Here is a 22,156-nt window from a genome sequence, read left to right as displayed (position 1 = left end):
AGCCCGGCGCTCCAGGGGTTTGGGCAGCCCGGCGTGGCGTGGCGCTGGGGGGTCGTTGGCGCGCTGCTGGGGGGGGGGGTGTTACGGCGGGGTGGCGCTCTTCTTTTTAGCCTGGGGCGGCAAAAAAGTTAAAGCCAGCCCTGCAGAGAGGGCTGAGGTCTGTTGAAGGGGACTCCCTAGTATACCTTTTGAGAGTCAAGCCACCATCAGAGGGACTCGAGGACTTGCACTGGAATGGTGACCACAGAGTCTAGGCTGTCGCACCTCAGACGGCAAGGCAAGCTTGGAGAGGTCTGAGCCTCAGTCTGGCATCCTGTACCACATATGTGCATGCTGCCATGTGGCCAAGAAGACTCAGGTACCCCCTTGCTGTAGTGATAGGGTACCGTCTGAGGCCTTGTATGATGTCAGTCATCACTGGAAGCGAGCCTCCGGCAGGAATGCCCCAGCCAGACTGAGTCCAACACTGCACCGATAAACTCTATTCTTTGGGTCGGTAGCAGGGTTGACTTGTTCATGTTGAGAAGGAGACCCAACCTTTTGAAGGTTGATCTGACGAAGCATAGCTGAGACTCCACCTGTTCCCTCGAACGACCCCTGAGCAGCCAGTAATGAAGGTATGGGTATATCTGCACCTGCCTCCGATGGAGGAAGGCTGCTGCGACCGACATGCACTTGGTGAACACTCAGGGGGCTGTTGACAGGCCGAAGGGGAGGACCATGAACTAGTAATGGTTGTGGTTGACCACAAACCGGAGGAATTGTCTGTGAGCAGGCTGTATGGATGTGGAGTACACATCCTTGAGTTCGAGGGTGGTGTACCAGTCTCCCGGATCCAGAAAGGGAATAATCGCACTTAGGGAGACCATGCAGGACTTCAACTTTTTCATGAATATGTTGAGGCCTCGCAGGTCTAAAAGGGGTCTGAGACCCCCCCCTTGGCTTTGGAAATTAGGAAATGTCGGGAGTAGAATCCCTTGCCCCATAGCTCCTGAGGAACCTCCTCCACTGCCCCCGAGGTGAAGAGCATCTGTGCACTTCTACCATGTGGCGAACCCAGCAGTCCAATGTTATTTTGGGACCAAGCACGGTAAAAGTGGGACAGACGGTTGAGAAAACAAGGGGAAGGATCCGGTGCTGTGGCTGGTGCACCGTCCTCAGGCACACCTTCAAAAGGCCTGCTTTGAGCCCGACGACGGTGTAGTCGGGCCCTGGCCCTGGCCCTGGCCAGGCGGAGGATGGGACGGCTTGTGCCTGCCATTCCTGCCCCGCTTTCTGTAGAAATCCTGCTTCAGTCGTCGGGGATAGGAGCACTGTTGCAGCTGGGGTTTAAAATGTTTACCGTGGGTTGCTGGTGTGTGCATGCCCAATGACTTCATAGTAGCCCAGGAGGCTTTAAGGCTGTGCAGCCTGGAGTCCGTTTGCTCCGCGAAAAGGCCTGCACTGTCAAACAGCAGGTCCTATAGTGTTTGCTGCACTTCTGGGGGAAGCCTGGATGCCTGAAGCCATGAGCTTCTTCTCATAGTGATGCCCAAGGACAGGGTTCGTTCGGCAGAGTCCGCAGCATCCAGTGAGGCCTGTAAAGAGGTCTATGCCACTGCCTTGCCCTTCTCCACTATTGTCACAAACTCTGATCTCGAGTCCAGTGGCACCAATACTTTAAACTTCAACATGGAGGTCCATGAATTGAAGTTGTACCTGCTGAGGATAGCTTGCTGGTTAGCTATCCTCAGCTGCAGCCTCCCAGTTGAATGGACCTTTTGACCAAAAAGGTCCGTCTTTTTCGACTCCTTAGACTTTGGAGTCGGTCCCTGTTGCCCCGTCTCTCCTTCTTGTTCATGGCAGACACCACTAACAAGCAGGGTACCCTTCGTACTCCTTCGAGGGCTGTCGAGGGAATGGATGCAGGGGTTTGCCACAGAGTTTTGATGTTATTTTGGATTGTTTTTATAAGGGGCAGAGCGAACCTGGATGGCCCTTCCAGTGTCAAAATGTTGACAATGGGGTCCTCAGATTCAACCACCTCCTCTGCCTCCAACCCCATGTTGCAGGCATCCTGCGTAGCAGGTCCTGATGGGCCCTGCTATCAATGGGGGGCGGTCCTGAGGCTGAAGCCCCTGCCAGCGCTTCATCCGGCGATTAAGATGACAAAGCCAGAGGTGGCGCCAGGCCCTCCTGTCCTTCCTGCTCTCTGGTGTTGTCCTGTTTGCCACTGTGGCTCTCGGTGCTGATCCTCTCAGCAGGTGCCAGGGATCAGCGCTGCTCGGCCGGTGCTGGGAACCGGTGCCACTCAGACGGAGCTGGAGACCGGTGCCGCTCCATCTGCTCTGGGAACCGGTGTTTTGGTGCCAGTGATGGGGAGCGATACCTAAATGGAACCGGGGAACCCCATCTGGAAGCCGGTGCCGGAGAATGGTGCCACGATGGTGGTGTCAAGGAGCGGTGCCATGGGGGGCAGTGCCATGTTGATGAAGGTCACCACCTCATCATGGCAAGTTTTCTTCTAGACAGTGCCGCTTGCTGCGGTGCCAGAGGCCTGTTTCTGCCAGTCAGGAACTGAGGTGCCATCATGGTCTCAAAAGTGTCTTGGGTGGAGGGGAGCTCCAACTCCTCCACCTGGCACTCCTGATCAGGAGAGTCTATGGGCACCGGACTCAACGGACTCTTTTGAGGGACTGAAGTTGACGGTGCCGTCTCCTGTAACTCCGGCACCGGGTGCTCCTGCATTGGATGCACTCTGGTTGCACCAGCTGGCACTGCTGTCTTTGGCGCAGGGGAGCAGCCTCTGTCCGTCTTCCTGTACTGCTTGTGCAGCACCGGGGAGTGGGAGCAGTGCCAAGTTGCCTCCATGGACTTCGATGCCAGGGAGCACCGGTGTCAACGGTCTCTTTGGCCAGAATCCTTCCTCAGCCCCGTATCACGCACAAAGGCCGGAGCACTTCGCATGGACGTGCTCGGTGCCGGATCCTATTGGCCCAGGGCTGGCTGAGGACGAAGAGCTGCCTCCATCAGGATCTGCTTGAGAGTGAAGTCTCGCTCTTTCATTGTCCTTGGGTGGAACACCCTGCAAATTTTGCACCTCTCTGTCTGGTGTGCCTCCCACAGACATTTAAGGCAAGAGTCGTGGGGGTCACCCGTTGGCATGGGCTTGTGGCAGGTTCCGTGGGGGTCACCCGTGGGACAGAGGCATGCCCCATAGCCCAGGGGAAGGATATGGGGGGTGGGTGGAGGTGTGTGGGAACACAACACTCCAACTATTCCTATCACTAACTAACTAACTCAACTAACTACTTAACAATTATAAACTAAGAACTATGAGCTATAACAAATAACAAGCTAAGGGAAGCACTTGCAAAGCAAGCGACCGCAGTTCCAACAACCGTCACTGGCGGTAAGAAGGAACTGAGGAGGCAGCAGGTCAGCAGGGACCTATATTCACTGCCATGGAGGCGCCACTCCAGGGGGCTCCACAGCCGACCCGATGGGTGCTGCTAAGGGAAAACTTTCTGATGACTGTGCACGATGTACCTAATTGGTATGGATATGAGCAAACACGAAGAAGAATGCACTTATTTGCAGGTGAGACAGATGTAGAAACAGCATGGCTAATACTGCTCAGTGCTGCTCTTGACTATCACCTTTCTGGAAGTTTAGTGTAGGGAAACTCACACAAATCAAATATTAACACAATTAAGACCGTTATACTTTTGTTTTGGTTGGCAGATGGAGATGATGGGGGTTGTTAGATGGGTCAGCTTGTAGGTTTTCACTAGCATATTGCCTAATTGGAAAGCTTGATTCTGCAAGGTTAAATGGTATTTGAGGGTATGCAGCACCTCACAGGAGATGCTCAGAACCTGCTAGGATCTGGCCCAGAACTTCACCTCACTGATTCACCTGAAACATACCTCTATGAGGTCCCTGAATTACCCCCTGCCTCCTGCAGGACTGCTCAATCCCCACAATGCCCTGTGGAATCGCTGCCCTGCATCCCACTCTGATCTGAATACTGTATGAATCACACTTCACACACAGGATATGTCTTTACTTTTCCAAATTTACCCAAGGATCTTTACCAAGTTAAATATAGGGTTTTTTTTCACGTGTTTCCATTACATTTTACTCTTAATGTTCTTGAGTGTTGCCCATTATTGAATCTAGTCTCCTATCACAGAATTCCTGCCCACTCCAGTCTGACAATGATGCCATACGTGACACCTCGTTTATCGACTTCTCCCACAGCCATGGCTGTGTTTTTGTCCATGCTTTCCTCTATGGATTGCTCTCTCTAAGTTGGTCTGCCGGGACCTTTTAAATTCAAACCTTTCCTTTTAGCTCACATTTGTCTGCAAGAAATGAGTCAGCAACGACATTTCAATCTTTAGTTATACTAATTCCCCCCCCCCTCCACACACACATTTTGCTTCCTGGTGATGCGCACTAACCTTTGTTGAGTAACCATGTAATCTTAGTGCTTTCACTCTGTCCTTCCTCTTGCAACTCTTCCCTTCAGTTTTGTAACTCCCTATCTTGTGTCATGTCTGAAATTAGATTGCAGCAAGCTCCTTGGAGAACACATCTGACTCGTTTATACTGTGAGGTCTCTGGTGCTGAAAAATAATAAATAGCCATTAGAAATGTTGGTACTTAAATACCCAATATTAATTAATATTTCTGAATAGCTTAGGCTAAATATAGAGGGCCAGATCTTCCACACCCAACCTAGATACTTTGTGCACAGGAGAGCTCCCTGTTCTGTGGGCACTGTGTAAATAGCAATGTTAGTAGCTCTTCTCTATAAGGGACAAAACATGAGTGTGCACCAGTGTAGATGGGGACTTTAGAAAGGTCTCAGCCTTGGTCTGACTCTGCTCCTATTGAAATCAATGGTAAAATTCCTTTTGACATAAATGGGGACAAAGCTAAGACAACATTGAACAGAAGAACGGCCATACTGGGTCAAACCAAAGGTCCATCTAGCCCAGTATCCTAGCCAATGCCAAGTGCCCCAGAGGGAATGAACAGAACAGGTAATCATCAAGTGATCCATCCCGTCACCCATTCCCAGCTTCTGGCAAACAGAGGCTAGGGACATCATCCCTGTCCAACATAGAGCACTTTCAAAATTCCCAGGCTTAGCACACTCCATTTTTAAGCAGAACTGCCCATTGACCTGGATGGGGAATTCTCAAACAAACACAGGCAAACAAAGAAACAACAACCTTAATGACCTAATGGCACAATCTGCCTTTTAATTAGGAGGGGGTACCAAGTGACTGTATCTTTCAGAGCTTATGCTGAAAGTAGACATTTGAACTAACACAGAATCGAACCTCATTTTAACATCCCTGGTTTATAGTCACCATTCATACAGTAAAAGCAGCAAAGAGTCCTGTGGCACAGGACTCTTTGCTGCTTTTACAGATCCAGACTAATACGGCTAACCCTTTGATAATTTATACAGTACAGTATTGTATGATGCAGAGTTTCAACTGTTGATCCATTTGGTTATTATACTTGTGCCTGTTTATTATGGCTGTTGTTCTAACATCGCTCATGGATACAATAACATCACTATCTTCCTTTTTCCTTCTGCTCTGTGGCCACCCTTTACAGATGAGCTTTATGTGACATGCATGTGATAAAATTAAACATAAATAATTATTTGCATATTTATAGTGCCTGCCTTCCCAGGGTCTCAAAGCACTTTACAGACATTAATGAATCTAACTTCTGAAAACCCCTGTAGTTACTCACAAGTAATTATTATTCCCATTTTACAGATGAGAACACTGAAATAAATATAAATAATACTAATGACAATAATACTAGTATCAGAGGGGTAGCCGTGTTAGTCTGAATCTGTAAAAAGCAACAGAGGGTCCTGTGGCACCTTTGAGACTAACAGAAGTACTGGGAGCATAAGCTTTCGTGGGTAAGAACCTCACTTCTTCAGATGCAAGACTTGCATCTGAAGAAGTGAGGTTCTTACCCACGAAAGCTTATGCTCCCAGTACTTCTGTTAGTCTCAAAGGTGCCACAGGACCCTCTGTTGCTTTTGACAATAATACTGTGAATGCACTTTACGTGACACTTCTCACTTGCAGATTTCAAAAGGCATAACAAGTCAATATCTGCCTGTTACAGAGAGAAAAACTGAGGCACACGGGTTCAGTGACTTGCACAAGATCACACAAGTGTGTGGCAGAGCCAAAAATAGACTTCAGGTATCCAGATTTCCAGTCCAGCATGATCCAGTGATTCAAGGGTGCTTATGAAACACAGAGGGTAAAGTAACATAGTGTGTCAGTGGCAGAACCAGGGGCAGAGTCCAGGACTCTTATGTACCAAACTACTAAACTCTAAATCACCCTCCCTTTTGGCATCCACGAGGCAGAAAGAAAGATGGAATTATCAGCAGCCACAATTCAAAATTCAAACCATGAAACCAGCAAAATGTTACTTTGTCTAATATATAAAAATAAAACAGCAGTGCATAAACAGAGAAGGGTTCTTGTTTAAGAAAACAAGTTCTGAAAATTAAAATAATTTGTAATATGCTGTCCTTTTGTAAGAAGTGTGTACGTACTGCGCGTAGAAAAAAATCACTCATTTACTTCCTGGCTTGGAAATGGGCTCAATAAACACAGGTTTGCTTTCCAATTGGTCAGCCTCTTGGCCATATTTAATAATGCTCACCACAGGCCTCTTGGCTTGTAGAGACAGGTAAGCTGTTTTCCTTCAGAACAAAACAAATCTTGGTTCTTTGCATTCGCTAATAGTTTTGGTCTTTAATTATGACCATTCTTGATGCTATGATTCATAAGGTAGTGTTTGTTTTTCCCCTGAAATGAAAATTAATTAGATGGAGAGGCTAAAAGAAGCAGAAATTAGGCTAATTTTTGAAGACTACTGTAGCATGTTGGGTTATTAATAAATTCATAGATCCATCTGAGTATAGCTCACCAAATCAATTCCCTGCCATTTCAAAGGCCATGCGGGCACTGGTGCACCTCAGTCGCTTCTATTCTCTGCTTGTTGCACACAATAGTTTAGTCTCCTTAGGGCTGTAATATTTTCATCTAATCTGGGTTATTGGGCTCAGTACAAGGATAACTGCTGGGTGGGGTTTAATGTCCTATAACATGCAGGAGGTGATCTCGTTGTCCCATCTGGACTTAAACTCTAAGATTCTGTGATTTTTATGTATGCAAGGAGAGCTGGTAAAATTATTAGCCCTTTTTTCTCTTCGTCTACAAACAGTTCATAGCTCTTACAAACTTGTTTGCTATTCAGAGTTTTTTGCCGAGTGGATCATGAACAAATTTCAGCCTACACACTACTGTGAACTGCCTGCAGTGAGTACTGTATTTATTCAGCTCTTCAGAATTATGGACTTGCTAGCGAGTTGCGTGATTGCACAGTTATATGGGTAAATCCTGACATATCCAGATGAGAATATGCTCTTATTACAATGGGTAGTCTTGTTAAATTGGGCGTAACCCAAGGCTGACGTGGTCTAGCTATCTACAGGACACAGATGGTGTAGCTAACTACACTATTTAGCCTTCCTGAATTACCTCAGCCTAGAATAGAAGCATCACAAGGGAAGATAAGTAATTTCATACTAGTTCAACTCTGGCCTAATTCTAAGCAAGTAAACAACACTGCCATACTGTACCACAACGCACTAGGCTTCTGATATGAGCTAAAATAATAAATGCATAAGTACAAAAACATTATAAATAAAATAGTAATAATAATACTGCAGTGCCACACAAAAGTCCCAGGCATTGGGCAGGACCTCATTGTGCTAGGCGCCATCCAAACACAGAACAAAAAGATGGTCCATGCCCCAAAGAGCTTACAACAAAATACATTTATGTAGCACTTTCTTACTCATTCACTACTCAATCACTCACTCATTATTATTTGTATTAGAGTAATGTGTAGAAGCTTCAACCAAGAGGGGGCCCCATTGTTTTAAGCTCTGTACAGACATGCAATAAACAATTACTCCTTCTCCATAGCGTTTACCATCTTAGGTCCAATCATACAGACAGTTATGCATGTGGTTAACTTTAAGCATATAAACAGTCTTATGAGCAGGATTGGGGCTTAGTTAAAGACAAGACAGGAAGGTGAAACAAGGCAGTGGAGAAAAGGGATAATAGTAACAGGACCATGTTTTGACATGGATTAGTTGTGTGCACATTTTATAAGTATACAGCATTTATTGTTTGTTGATGGACAGAAATAAGCAAATCAACTTGGCAGCTGCCTAGCCATTATCATGAAATTAGTCCATCTTCAAAGCACTTTACAAATATTAATTAATATTTGTAAACACCCTATGAGATTGGTAAGTAAATATCGACTGCTTATAGATTGAGAAACTGAGAGAGATAAAGAGAGATGAAAAGATTTGCTTAAGGTTACACAGTGAGACAGTGACAGATCTAGCCTTAGAATTCAAGACTTCCTGACTCCCAGCTCTCTGCTAAGTCACTAAACCACACCTCTTTCTCAGCAGTGTCTTAACTTTCTCTTCTCTAATAGGGTTACCATATTTTGTGCCTCCAAATGGAGGACACTCCACGGGGCCCCGCCCCCGCCCCCAGCCCCGCCCATGCCCCGCCCCAACTCCGCCCCTCCCAAAGTCTCCGCCCCCTCCCCTGCTTCCCGCGAACATTTAATTCGCGGGAAGCCTGAAGCAGGTAAGGGGGGGGGATGGGGGGAGGAGGTGCGGCCCAGGCTGGCCCCCCCGGCCCACCCAGCACTGCCGGCCGGCGCACCCCCCCGGCCCCGTGACCCCGGCCCGGCTGCCGGACCGGCCCCCCGGCTCAGCGCACCCCCGCGGCTCCCGGCCCGGCGCACCCCCCGGCCTGGCGCACCCCCACGGCTCCGCAACCCCGGACCGGCCCCCCGGCTCAGCGCACCCCCGCGGCCCGGCGCACCCCCCCGGCCCCGCGGCCCCGGACCGGTTCCCGGACCGGCCCCCCGGCTCAGCGCACCCCCGCGGCCCCGCGCACCCCCCCCGGCCCCGCGGCCCGGCGCACCCCCCCGGCTCCGGGACCCCGGACCGGCTCCAGGACCGGCCCCCCGGCTCAGCGCGGCTCCGCGGCCCGGCGCACCCCCGCGGCTCCGCAACCCCGGACCGGCTCCCGGACCGGCCCCCCGGCCCGGCGCACCCCCGCGGCCCGGCGCACCCCCCCCGGCTCCGCGGCCCGGCCCCCTGCTCCCCGCCCGGCCCCGCGCCCAGCCCGGCCGGGCACTGCGACCCCGGCCCGGCCCCGCACCAGGCCCGGCCCCGCACCGGCCCCGGCCAAAGAGGCCCCGGCCGAGCCCTCCCTCCCTCCCGATTTTCCCGGACATGCCCGGCTTTTGGGGATTTCCCCCCGGACGGGGATTTGAGCCCCCAAAAGCCGGACATGTCCGGGAAAATCCGGACGTATGGTAACCCTATTCTCTAACTCCCTCCTCATTTCCTTCCAGTTCGATTTCTGCCCACTCAACTCCACTGAAATCACCCTGGCAAAAACTCTAATTATATCTTCCTTCCCAGATGTAAAGGTCTTGTCTCCATGTTCATTCTCTCTCTTTCCACTGCCTTTGCCACTATAAACCTAACCACTTCTCCCTGAGACAGTGTGTTCCATGAGGGTTCTGTGACACTAGCTTTGCTGATCGCTCCTTTAGCATTTCCTTCAGTAGATACTCTTCCTTCTCCTCTTCCAGGTTTTTGCTCCCCATGGTTCTGTCCTTGGCCAGTGTATTTCAATATTAGTAATCAACTGTAATGCATAATATATTGTTTAAGTTGATATATCAGAGCATAATTAAATGATTTACTAATTAAACTGAACTTCCTGACCAAACACACAGAAGACTGAATTCAACAACATGAATTAGTGAGTGAAACACTCAAAACACTTTCCTTTTTGAGATTCAGAGTGTTGCACCAAGCAAACCAATTGTGAAACAATTGAATCCATTTAAACCCGGACTTAGAATGGTTTGTACAGCCTCACGTGATATTGGGCAAGTCACTTAATTCCTCTGAACCTCAATTTCCCTACCTACAGCATAGGTATAATGCCTAGTTTAAAAGCGTGTTGTGAAGCTTAGAATAGTAATGTTTGCAAAGTGCTCTGAGGTTCTTGGGTAATGGTGCTATAGAAGCACAATTGATTATATAATTAAATATGTAGTGACATATAACAACTTTAATATCTGTAAAATATAGGAGATATTTCTTTAGCAGACTCTGTATGATTTGCAGCCACTAAGCAACATATTGAAAACATCATTTTGAAATTAGTGATAGGTAGTGGAGTAAACTAAATATTTATTTCAAGACAGCAGTATAGACTCTATCACTGATGGTAACAGACCTGATCAAACTGGAGGAGAAAGTGGGAATTGATGAATAATAAAACTTCATTCTTCACAATGGGTTTTAATAGTCTGTAAATAGGAATTAACTTTAAGAGAATCAGTTGTATAAATATTTTCCTTTATAATTATATGTTGCTTTGAACTTTTAGTTTGCTTGAGCTTAAATACCTCACAACAATGCCTGTGACCTATCTGACATATCTGGTTGCGATTTCATCTGATAAACATTCTCTACTTGTTCATCCTATATAATGTCACATTTTTTGGCTTTCCCACATCTATTTAGCATAGGTATAGACTCTGAGCCTGCAAACACTTGGGCACACGCACATACTTTCAATATAAGACTATTCCCAATGTAAAATTATGCATGTGCAAAAGTGTTTGCAGGATTGAACCCATAATTAGTAAACAGTCCATAGATGTAGAGGAGTCTTTTAAAAACTCATCCAAAAAAGCAATGGAAATAAATTACACTTACAGCAAAGCAGGGTCCTGCTTCAGCCCCAACTAAAGTCAATAGCAAACCAATCATTGATTTTAATAGGAACAGGACTGGGTCTCAATGTAAAGTCCATTGACCTGATTCTGATCTTACACTAGGGTAGAACCACGGACACATTCTGTAAGAATGTTGCTAATACAAAACTATTCATTCCAACTTGTGTGCGACACAGAACCTTAGATCATAAGGTTTTACTCCTATAACATACCAGGCAAGATGTTACAAATAAAGATGTTGCTGATTTTTCCTAACACTGATAACATAGGATTCTCCAGAAATAAACAAACAAACAAATGTAACTTGTCATCTGTATCTGGACTTTTGTCCAGATTTGTAAAGATATTTATGTGTTGCTTTGCTCAGTATTGCAATGTTTATGTAACTTAGATGGCTAAATCCCATTTTCAAAAGGACTTCAGAAGAGCCTAAGTCTGATTGAAAGTCAAGTACCCATCTCATTGAATGCTAAGTCTCTCAGAACACATTGTCATACTAGCTTGGGAAGTTTCACGAAAATCCAGGATCAAAGAAAAGAATTCAGGTATTCTGATTGACAAAACTAGCTATTTTAATCCCTGGGCCAATTCAAAAATCCAGCTCATTGAGGGGTGAAAGTGGCAAGGCCATTTTTAAAGGATGGTCCAGGAAATATTAAATCAGCCTTGTCCTGATGTAGAGACTTGGACGATGGACTAGATAATTTGCTAGATTTTTTTTTACAAGACTAGTCGATAATCATAAAACACTGTAAACAGGTGCTTTTTCATTGTTGGACCTCTCCATGAAAGAAAGATAATTATCATAGATCATTTCCTCTTCAAGCACCCCAGTTCTTTACTGAGTGGCTCTCAAAACAATTCATTTTGCAGCTCACCAGGAAGGGCTGGTCCGTACAGGGCCAGTGCTACCATTTAGGCCAACTAGGCAGTTGCCTAGGGCGCCAAGATTTGGGGGTGCCAAAAAGCAGTGCCCCCAATTTTTTTTTTACAGCAGCCGCTGCGCTGTAAGGGAGAGGGAGTCTGAGCCGCCGGCAGGATCCCCGGGCCAGGGGGTGGGGAGCTGCCGCGGGGGGGGGTGCCTCAGGGCGGAGGGGAGCTGCCGCATGGCTTCCCGGGCTGGGGGGAAGAGCTGCCGCACAGCTCCCTGGAGGGGGGGGCGCCTCAGGGCAGGGGGGGAGTTGCCGTGGGGGGGGGCGCCTCAGAGTGAAGGGGGGCGGGGAGCTGCCGCAGGGCTGGGGGGCGGGGGGCGCAAGATGGAAGTTTCGCCTAGGGCGCAAAACTTCCTTGCACCAGCCCTGGGTCCATAGACCACAGATTAAGAAAGATCCAGTGCTATAAATTACAAAGCTTTCACTGTCAGCTCTTCTTTTGGAATCCTTGGTGGGTACTTGTGCTTAAATGTAGTCGTCCTAAATGAATGATTAAACAGCATCGCATACATTAATTATTCCATCAAAAGTTTTACCTTGTCTAGCTATGTAGGTTAGGATCACAGCTCAGGCCTTCTATTTGCATTTACCCTAATGATAGGGTGGATAAGTATTATGGCAAGGAAGCAGGAAGCCATTAGTCATATTTGTGGTTTTTTGTACTATAGGTAGTGAGTAGGTTTGTACATAATACAGTGAATCACTGAAAACTACAAACCTTACAAGCCAGATTCTCTATTTTGCAGAACTTTGCTTGGCACAGTGCTGAAGGGGAAAGCAAATGTGGTTTTAGCCAGCAAGGCTGATCTCCTGGTACAGAATGGAGCGGCTCAGAGGCGGTTCTAAATTGTGCCAGCTGCCAAAAGACTCTGGAGGCCATTCTGGCAGCTGGAGATCACCAGCACACAGGGACCCTCCAGCCAACTCCCCAGGATGCCTCTGGGGTGACACTGCTATGCACTGTCTTTTAATATGGACTGTCCTCATAGCACCATCTAAGCCACAGATATCACTAACTGACACGTAATTAGAATGGGAAAGGAATAGCCATTGCTTCCTTCTTTACAGTCATTTTATTTTATTTTTTAGCGTAATTGCAATATTAACACAAGTATTAACTTGCATTCTTTTTTAGAAGAAGCTTGCAAACAAAAGCTCCTTCCTAAATATACAACTTATTAGTTATCTTCCTAAATCTTGTTAATACTTAATGAAAGTAGCCTAAAGACAGAAACATATTTGATAGCAGCAGTATTTATAATTTCCATGTTATTTTTTATTTTTAAGAGTGAGAAATTCAAGTCAGAGAGATAAAGACTGAAACAACAAATAGTCATTTACCATCTGCTAGCTTTAATGAAGTCAGCCACAGTCAGAGCAGGAAGAGTGGCAGGCAGATACTGATGTGCAAAACTGCGAAGTGCTCTTTGAAGACTCAGGCAGCTAAGTATGAGAACTGAGAACTCAGTAATATAGGGAAAGAGCTAACGACTAGATTGGCTATATTAGTGGAACCATCCTTGTCTCTAAAGGATTACAAATAATGATGCCCCAAGCGAAGGAAGGAGTGGAGAGTGGGGAGGGGGGTTGTTAATTCTTGAGATGACATGACTGACTAGACCCTAATAAAAAACAAGCAGAGATAACATGACTGAGCAGACCTGAAGCAAGGCTGACAGCCACCGCCCAGTCCAGAGGAAGATGAGAAGCTGTACAGCACAGATGATCACCAGTCATCATTGAATACAGAACATGGTCTGGTCTCTTACAAAGTAAGAGACTAGAAAGAGACTATTTCTGACATACTCATACCCATAAACTAACATAACATCAAGCAGCTCCAGAACCTGCCTTGCTGAAGTTGTACGCTGTGAAGACCTAAGGCCTTGATCTTGCAAACTGCACTTCTGGGGAGCCCCATCACCTTCAGTGGGGCTCTGCATGAACACAGGGGTTCACCCACACTGAGCAGCTTGCAGAATCAGTGTCAATGATACCAGCACTGAAGCTGCTGTTGTCTGATTCCTGTAAGAGCATCCTGCCACCAAAATGAGGTTAACATTGTTGCCCTCATAGGCACAGAAAGTGATTGCTTAATTTAAATTAAGATGAATATTTGCTGACATATCATTGTTTCCTTTAGAAATTCTATACAAGCTTATTTACGTCTCTGTTGCTTTATGCTGTGCTTGAATCATTGGTGAAAATTTACTGCTCCTATAAAAAGAAATGCGAGTGGTTACCATGGAATGCAGGGTATGGAGCTGCTGTTCAACCACAAACATTAATGTTGGGTTATGTGTTGTTGTCTCTCACTATTTAGCTAATAGTAAGAAAAAGGGACTTGGTTTACAAACAGCACTTATGAAGTCAAATTCTTTATCATAAAAGTGCACGAGTACAAATGGGCTTTAAATGTAGCGAGACAGTCTTCTGAGAAGTTCCTTTAAATTTTAATTTAATTTAAATTTATTGGACTTTTAGTCCCTAAATCAACCTTATAGATAAAAAGCCACACCTTGAATTAGACCCAGAAACAAACTGATAGCCAGTGCAGTCTAAAGACCACAGCTGAATTACGCCCCAAACAGGAGCCGCCTCTAAAGGCTAGATTTTACTGCATTGTTCCTGTCGAGTAGTCCCTTACACTACAAGAAGTTCCATTCAAACCAATGGGGCTAAGTACAGAGGCCCCAAAGCAGCAGTCCATCTCTATTCAGAAAAACCCTTTAGCATGTGCTTAATTTCAGGCATGTGCCTAAGCCTCAATGAAGTCAGTGGGATTTAACACTGAGACTAAAGTTAAGAACATCCTTTAGTGTTTTCCTGAATCAAGGTAAGAATAAGGTAATACTGGAGGTTAAGTGGGAACATCAGAATCTGGCTGAGTAAGCAGGCAGACATGATTTGCACTAATTTAAACTTCTGGGTGATCTTCAAGCATGTAGAATGCATTATTTGCAAGAAAGGCATTTTCCAAAAGTAATAAAAATCTTGTCTGGTTTGTACTTGTATTTGATGTTATCATTTGCAGTAAAACTCCTGAACAACTGTTTCAGACATAAATGTAGAAAAATGTATTTTTGGAGGGGGGAGGGGTAAAAGTTGTGGGGAGAAATGAGTGATAAATCCAAATGTTTTCTTTTTGCAGGTCAAAATATATCCAGTCAATAAAATCCTGATCATTAAACATTTTGCATTGCTTAGTCATAGGGAACAGTAATGCCCTGGAGTGGACAAATTGCTGTAAGCAGTAAAGAAGAAAACTAAACAAAACAAGCTTGAATTACAGGTAGCCTGTCATTGAATGCTGAAGAGTGATTTTAATTGCTTCCTCCAAACATAGTGTTCCAATTCAAGCAATTACTTTCAGACTCTGGAGAGCAAATGTTTACAGTGTGATGTAGGGAGCTGTTTGCAGAAATATCATTGTTGTCATTTGTATATGGCATGTCCACTCATTACTGTTAACAAAATGTGACATTTTACTTTCTTTTTATTCACTCTTTTACACTTGGTACAAGAATCTTAAATTGCACCTGTTTAATGCACAGTGCCTTCTTTTTTTTAATGAATGAATATATGGTCAGTAGTCAAATTGCAACCAAATCCTTTTTCCTGCAATAATTTTTTCATCAGAGAAGCATCCTCTGTTGTCACACACTGTCATGGACACAGATTTATGCCACTGATGCCACCCTTTGTATATTCCATTCTTTAATTTTGTGAAATTTCAAAGAAAAACCTTGTTCATTACATTATACTGGACACTAGTGTGTTCTTTTTATTCACAATGTGTATTTTTAAATTAATAAGCAGTATCTTGTATGCTTATATACCATTCCAAAATATTCTGTACTTTCTATTTTTTTGTACCATCTGCTACTTCTGTCCCTTCTGTTATTTATTTATTTTCATGGTTTCTAAGCACCTGTTGCCAGCACAACTAGTCACTTATTTACAACATTTTCAAACACATTAACTAAAGCTACTCGTGGTGGTAGCATTCATAGAAACCACTGCTTCAGCAGTCAGAATAGTAGCAACCATATTTTAACGGAAAGGAACATCAACCCAAAGTTATACCAAATAAATGCAACTTGCCTGATATTCTGAAGACTGCTAGTATTGTGCTTTGGCAGACTACCAAAGGGAGTGAATTCCAAAGTCAAAGACTTTTAATTGAGAAAGTCCTGCTGGAGGACCTGGAAGGTACAGTATCGGGAGCTGACAGCAAGAGCCTTCCAGCTGATATGAACAGCCACCTATAGGGCTTAGAGACAGTCTTAGGTAATCAAATTTCACTCCAATCTGAGTATTAAACACTTTTCACCCAACAACACCTTGAACTGCACACAGAAGCAAACAGGGAGCCAATGCAGACACATTAGTACAGGGTTAATAGGTGCTTGGAGAGGTCTACTCAATTCAGGCAAACCATTGTATTTTGACCTTACTGGAGCTTCTGAATGGTCTTCCTATTGAGTGTATCACTGTAGTCTATCTTGGTGGTGACAAACTTGAATATGCCCATTATAACATCTGTTTTAGACAGGAATGATTGCAGCCTATCATCTAACTATAAATGAAAGGTCCTATGGGTCATCATTGCCATTTAAGAATCCAGGAGGAACAACAGATCTGGTAAGACCACACGGTTTTGCCTAATTTTAGAAAAAGGTGGGAATATACCAAGGTTGGCCAAATTTATTGACCCTCTGAGCCGCATATGACAATCTTCAGAAGTTTGAGAACCTGGGCACACTTGCTGGGGCTCAGGGCTTCTGCCCCGTGGGAAGCACCTGCTGGGCTCGGTGCTTGTTCAGTCCCACTCCTGCTGAAGCCCCAAGCCCCAGCAGACACGTCTGGCGGGGCTGAAGCCCTGAGAGCCCTTGTCCCTGCTGGGCAGAATCCCCTGTGCCCCCACCCTGCTGCAAGGCAGAGGTCCCGAACTTCCACCCTCCTCAAGTCTGGTAGATGGAGAATGGGCCAGATGTGGGGGGCTCAGTGAGCCACACTTTAACTGTAAAAGAACTGCAGATGGCTCGCGGGCCACAGTTTGGCCACCTCTGGGATATATGCTCAGCTGATGGTACAAGCATTACCTCTACTAATCCTATTGCTGGATTTTGATTTAATTCTGCAACTGAATCCGTGTGAGTATGTACCTGCACAGAGCCCCATTGATTTCAGTGGGGATTTGCACAGGTTTAGGTTTAGGGGTCTACCCATGCTGTCCGCTGCAGGGTCAGAGTCTTGATAACACATAAGCAAAGTTTGGGGGGGAAATGGATGCAAGAGAGGGTGAGTGAGCTGTGAACTTATTTAGGGTGACCAGACAGCAAGTGTGAAAAATCGGGACAGGGAGTGGGGGGTAATAGGCGTCTATAGAAAAAAATGCCCCAAATATCAGGACTATCCCTATAAAATAGGGACATCTGGTCACCCTACTTATCATGCATCTTGCTAGTTCCATGATATTTTGTTCAGTTTTGTTTCTCTGTTTTTCACTCACCCCCTGTTACCTCTATTGTTAACACTTCTTTGAGGAGGGTCCTAAGCTGTTTGGCAGAAGTGTGTTTCAAGGAGGAAAAGATAGAGACATAGTGACCTCAGTCAGAGATGAGGCTCCAGGGATAAGGGCTGAATGGAATAAAGCCCATTGGTAAGATGGGGAGAAGGATATGAAGAAGGTAGATGGAGGGATGTGAGACATGAAAAGAGGTAAGAACAGAGAGGTGTGCAGATTATGTTCTAGAGAGCAAGTTTATAAGAAGAATGAGCCTAGCCCTGAATAAGAACGTTGGGCAGGAGGCTTGGTGAACATGAGGAATTTTCCCACCCCTATTGTTCCCCCATACAGGGGCTAGTCATATTCTTGGTCCTCGTGCTCCATGTGTCAATGGACTAGGAGACTTAGTGCTGATAGCTAAAATCCATAAAGTTAGACAAGGACAGAGCCACAGCACTACTGCCTCCGCACATGGGCCAGCACAGTAAGGAGTTTCATTGCTCCTCAGCATTACTAAGCTCTGTCTACACTAGGTATATTTCACAGAAAAACTCACATCAGAATGGGAACCCTAATACAGGAAGGGCTCCAGCAGCCTCTGGTGCTTTTTACCATCATGTTAATTAAATTTACTAAAATCTTTAAGTAATCTGGACAGAGAATCTTATTCTACATGAAGTCTCACGCTGACACTAACACTTCTTCTGAATCAGTGGTAGAACTGGTGGGAATAATTTTGTAAAATTCCCTAGCATGGATAGGGCTCTGGTTGCAGCATCTCTGTTACAGCCTCAGTGCTTCTAGATACTGCCACCGATGTGGGCAACGGCTCAAAAGCACATACTATCCCCAAATACTTTTTATGTCATTATTTTTCCAGGAAATATATTTTAATATCCCTTTAATCCAGTTTATGTTACAATTACACATATACTAATAATTAAAACACTTTCTGCTGTTGCACCTTTGCAATGTTATTGTTACAACAAACTGTTAATCAGAGACAGTTTGGATATGCCACAGTTTTTCCTGTTTTATATCATCTGCTCCTTCTGCTCATTAGAGAAGTCCTTGCTATCTTGTGTGAACTGCAAATTGTTTTAGTTATTAATCTGTAGTTTAAAAATCCAAAACCATTTCAATAGTTGTATTTCTTCACTTAGGCTATAACTGAGAAAACAACTTTATCTGTTTGTTAAATAAAGCCTAAGAGCTTTTAGAACTGTTGATCCAATAAACAATTTGTCTAGGAAGATTATAATGTGTCCACAGTTTATTTGTGTTTATTCCTGTGCCTGTTAGGAGACAGCTTTGTAGAATTAAGAGAGCTTTCAAAACAAAGGACAGCATTTTAAATTTCCCCCTGCCTGATCAATCCTTCCTATGGGAAAACCCACATGATGGAGTAAAGGGGAGGAAATATCTGGATTATTATCTTGGAGGGTGGAGTTTGCTCATAAATATACATATGCCAGGTGATCTGTGGGAGGCCAGGGCCATCTGCAAGGAGGGCCCATATCTCTGCACTGGCTCTGGGCCCCAGGTAAACGCATACACATGATCCAGGAACAGAAACTAGGCTTTCTGAATCCAAATTTCATACTCTAACCACCACAAAATTGGGAGGGGAAGGGGGGGTGTCATCAGTGCAGTAAAGGTGCAGAAGAAACAACGAGGACATTGTTTTCAATCTTACAATATAATGCACCATTTGTAATGTGTATGGAGTCATTCCAGTTGTTATTTGTATTCTTTATACTGTATTTTGTATTTTTATTGTATTTGTGTTTTTGTATTTTAATTCATCCAGCTTTCATCATGGGAAGCTCAGGAAAAAAAAAAAAGCATGAACAAAACTCTGGTTTAGTATTTTCCTGACATGGTTCGTTGGCATCAAATGTATTTGAAGGATCATAGCAATTTAATAGAAAACTATTTAGGGCCCAGTTCTGCCTCTCAAACATAGAAACATTGAAATTGACATACTGGATCAGAACCACCCTCCTTTGAGGACAGTATCCTCTCTCTGACAGTGGTCAGAACTAGATGCTGCAGAGGTGAGAGTGTTAGAAACCAGATGTGGGATAATCTGCCTTTCACATAGGTCAGACCTGGCATCATATAGCTAGAGATTGGTTTAAACACTGAAGCACAAGGTTTAATATCCCTTGAGTAATGTCTTACTCTACAGGTACTCCCCATGAAATCAATGGGACTACTCAAAGAGTAAAGTACTATTCTTTGTGAGTAAAGGATGCAGAATCAAGCCTTTAGTAAATAGGTCTAATCATCAACTAAATATTGGTTCATTTCTGATATATGATATTTATTTAATATATCATAATAGTAACAAAGAAATTTTACCTGCTGATGAAGTACAGTACAATGAAGGCACTTAGGCTTTGTAATATGGGCAGTCCCAAAACTTCCTCTGTCTTTGATCCCAACCTGAGAGAAAGATTTGGTGTATTTTCTAGTTAATATACACTGTGGAAAAACTACTAAACTAATTTCAGGATATACAGTCTCCCCATAAAAATAGTAATTGTAGCCCTCCTTTTTTATGTGCAGGTGTATTACTTTTTCCAAGGGGAGTGTTCTTTTTATACAAAGAATAAACTGTGATTCATTGATAAAAAAATGTAGCCACCTCTTTAATAGAGAAATACTTTGAACAGGATCACAAGCGTGACCATACCAGAATGGATTACTGGTCCATAGAGTTTGGTATCTTGCCTCCAGCAATGACCTATATACCTAATATTTCTGGGGAAGAAAACCCGCTCCCATAAATTCACCAGGCCAATTTTGCAATGCATAGGGTTTCTCAAACTTCATTGCACCACGACCCCATTCTGATGACAAAAATTACTACACGTCCACAGGAGAGGGGACCGAAGCCTGAACCCACCCAAGCTCGAACCTGCCCGAGCACCACAGCTCAGGTGGGGGGGCCAAAGCCCAAGCCCCCCCACCAGCCCTGCTGCCCTGGGCAGGGGGAAGTCGAAGCCCAAGGGCGTCAGCCCCAGGAGGGTCCTGTAGCTTGAGCCCCGCCACCCTGGGCTGAAGCCGAAGCCTGAGCCCTGCTACCCAGGGCTGAAGACAAAGCTTGAGCCCACAGTCCTGTGGTGCTTGGGCTTCGGCTTCGGCCCTGAGTCCCAGCAAGTCTAACGCCAGCTCTGGCGACTCCATTAAAACGGGGTCATGACCCACTTTGGGGTCCCAACCCACAGTTTGAAAACTGCTGCTCTGCAATGAGAAGATAAATCTCCCACATGGTGCCATCAGGAGCAATCACCATGAACTGTGAAGCACAAGATTTGATATACCTTAAAACATCTGCATGACATCCTAGCCAGAAAAACTCCATATTGTAAATGTTCATTTAAATACACCTCTACCCCGATATAATGCGACCCGATATAACACGAATTTGGATAAAACGCAGTAAAGCAGTGCTCCGGGGGGGGGCAGGACTGCACACTCCGGCAGGTCAAAGCAAGTTTGATATAATGCGGTTTCACCTATAACGCCGTAAGATTTTTTGACTCCCGAGGACAGCGTTATATCGGGGTAGAGGTGTATCTACCATTTAAAAATTCTACAAAATTATTTGTTTCTGTAATTTCCGCTCACGGTGAATGCTGCAGATTGCCCATATGGTGCGGAAAGAAGTACAGTGAAACCTGTACTAGAGACCATCTTTACTGGGCAAAAGATCACACTAAAACAGCGTTTTTCAAAGTTGGGATTGGGTTGCGGCAGGTAAGGCACTGGGTTGCTCTGTTCAGCACTGCTGACCGGGACGTTAAAAGTCCCATTAGTGATGCTGCCCAACTAAGGCAGGCTAGTGCCTACCTGCTCTGACACCGCGCTGCTCCCCAGAAGCGGCTAGCAGTGGGTCCGGCTTCTAGGCAGGGGGGCCACAGGGCACTGCACGCCGCCCCCCCGCCCAAGCACTGGCTCCAAACTCCCATTGGCCGGTTCCCGAAATGCCGCTGACAAGCGGCAATGTCAATAGGCGTCGCCGCCGAAATGCCCCCAACAAGCAGCGTCATCCAGAGGCGTCGCCGCCGAAATGCCACGGAAAATCCAGCCTCTGGATGCTGCTGCTTCTTGGCGGCATTTCGGCGGATGCTTGTCTGTACGCGGGCACACTTAGACGCCAGGGCGCCCGCGGGCACCGCGTTGGGGATCCCTGCAGCAGTCAATACATGAGACAGGTTGTTAAAGTACTGGCTGCTTACATCCTTCAGGAGTCCAGGCGAGGGACGGGACAAAGCCTGACTGTTCCGAGGCATCACCTACTTCATTAACACGCGGAAAGCCCAGGGTGTGACTCTGCGAAGCAGGTTACAACATTTTAAGACGTGAAGATTTGCCCCTCGGGCGGGGACACAGATCCTGGAGCCTGTGAGGCGCCACCAGATCCCTACACCTGCTCTGCTGCCCCTCCAGCCCCTCCTCATCCATCCTGCGCGCCACCCACAGCCGGCTCAACTCCCCTCCACAACCGTCTAACGTCCCTGCCGCATCGCTCCTTTATCCCTCCGCGCCCCCCCCCCCATAGGCTGGGCGAGGCTTGGCGGGTCTTTTTCGCCTCCTGCTCAGTCCCTGGCCATCCCCCTCCCCCGATTTGCCCCCTTTGCCCCGTTTTAGCCCCTGTAAAAAAGCAGGCACTAGAACCTTCCGCTAATAAGGGCAGGTCGGAGGGCAGTGGCTTCAGCAGCGGTTACTGAGCATACGCAGTTCTTGTGCGCATGCTCCGTACGCCATAAACAGCATATTCCCAGAGGGAGCAGTTCTCCGTACT

At 45.8% G+C, this 22,156-nt stretch overlaps 1 protein-coding gene across 7 annotated transcripts in view; it reads right to left on the bottom strand.

Annotated features, from left to right (window-relative positions):
• LOC122172386 (uncharacterized) overlaps positions 1 to 22,146 on the bottom strand; it is a 38,152-nt gene extending 16,006 nt beyond the window's left edge. The window contains exons 1-4 of one of the 7 annotated variants that reach the window (XM_065560843.1): positions 22,030 to 22,104; positions 21,591 to 21,684; positions 19,708 to 19,791; positions 4,446 to 4,610 (exon numbers count right to left, since the gene is read on the bottom strand). The gene's annotated coding sequence lies outside the window, so the exon portion shown is untranslated. Of the gene's footprint in view, positions 1 to 4,445; positions 4,611 to 19,707; positions 19,792 to 21,201; positions 21,561 to 21,590; positions 21,997 to 22,029 lie in introns of those variants that run through there. The other 6 variants (XR_010591335.1, XR_010591334.1, XM_065560844.1 and 3 more) reach the window with 6 other exon arrangements.
• Between the last annotated feature and the right edge of the window lie 10 nt (positions 22,147 to 22,156).

Source organism: Chrysemys picta, chromosome 11 (assembly GCF_011386835.1).
Source record: "Chrysemys picta bellii isolate R12L10 chromosome 11, ASM1138683v2, whole genome shotgun sequence".
In the NCBI taxonomy this organism is placed as follows: domain Eukaryota; kingdom Metazoa; phylum Chordata; order Testudines; family Emydidae; genus Chrysemys; species Chrysemys picta.
This window is presented reverse-complemented; position numbering and strand designations above follow the sequence as displayed.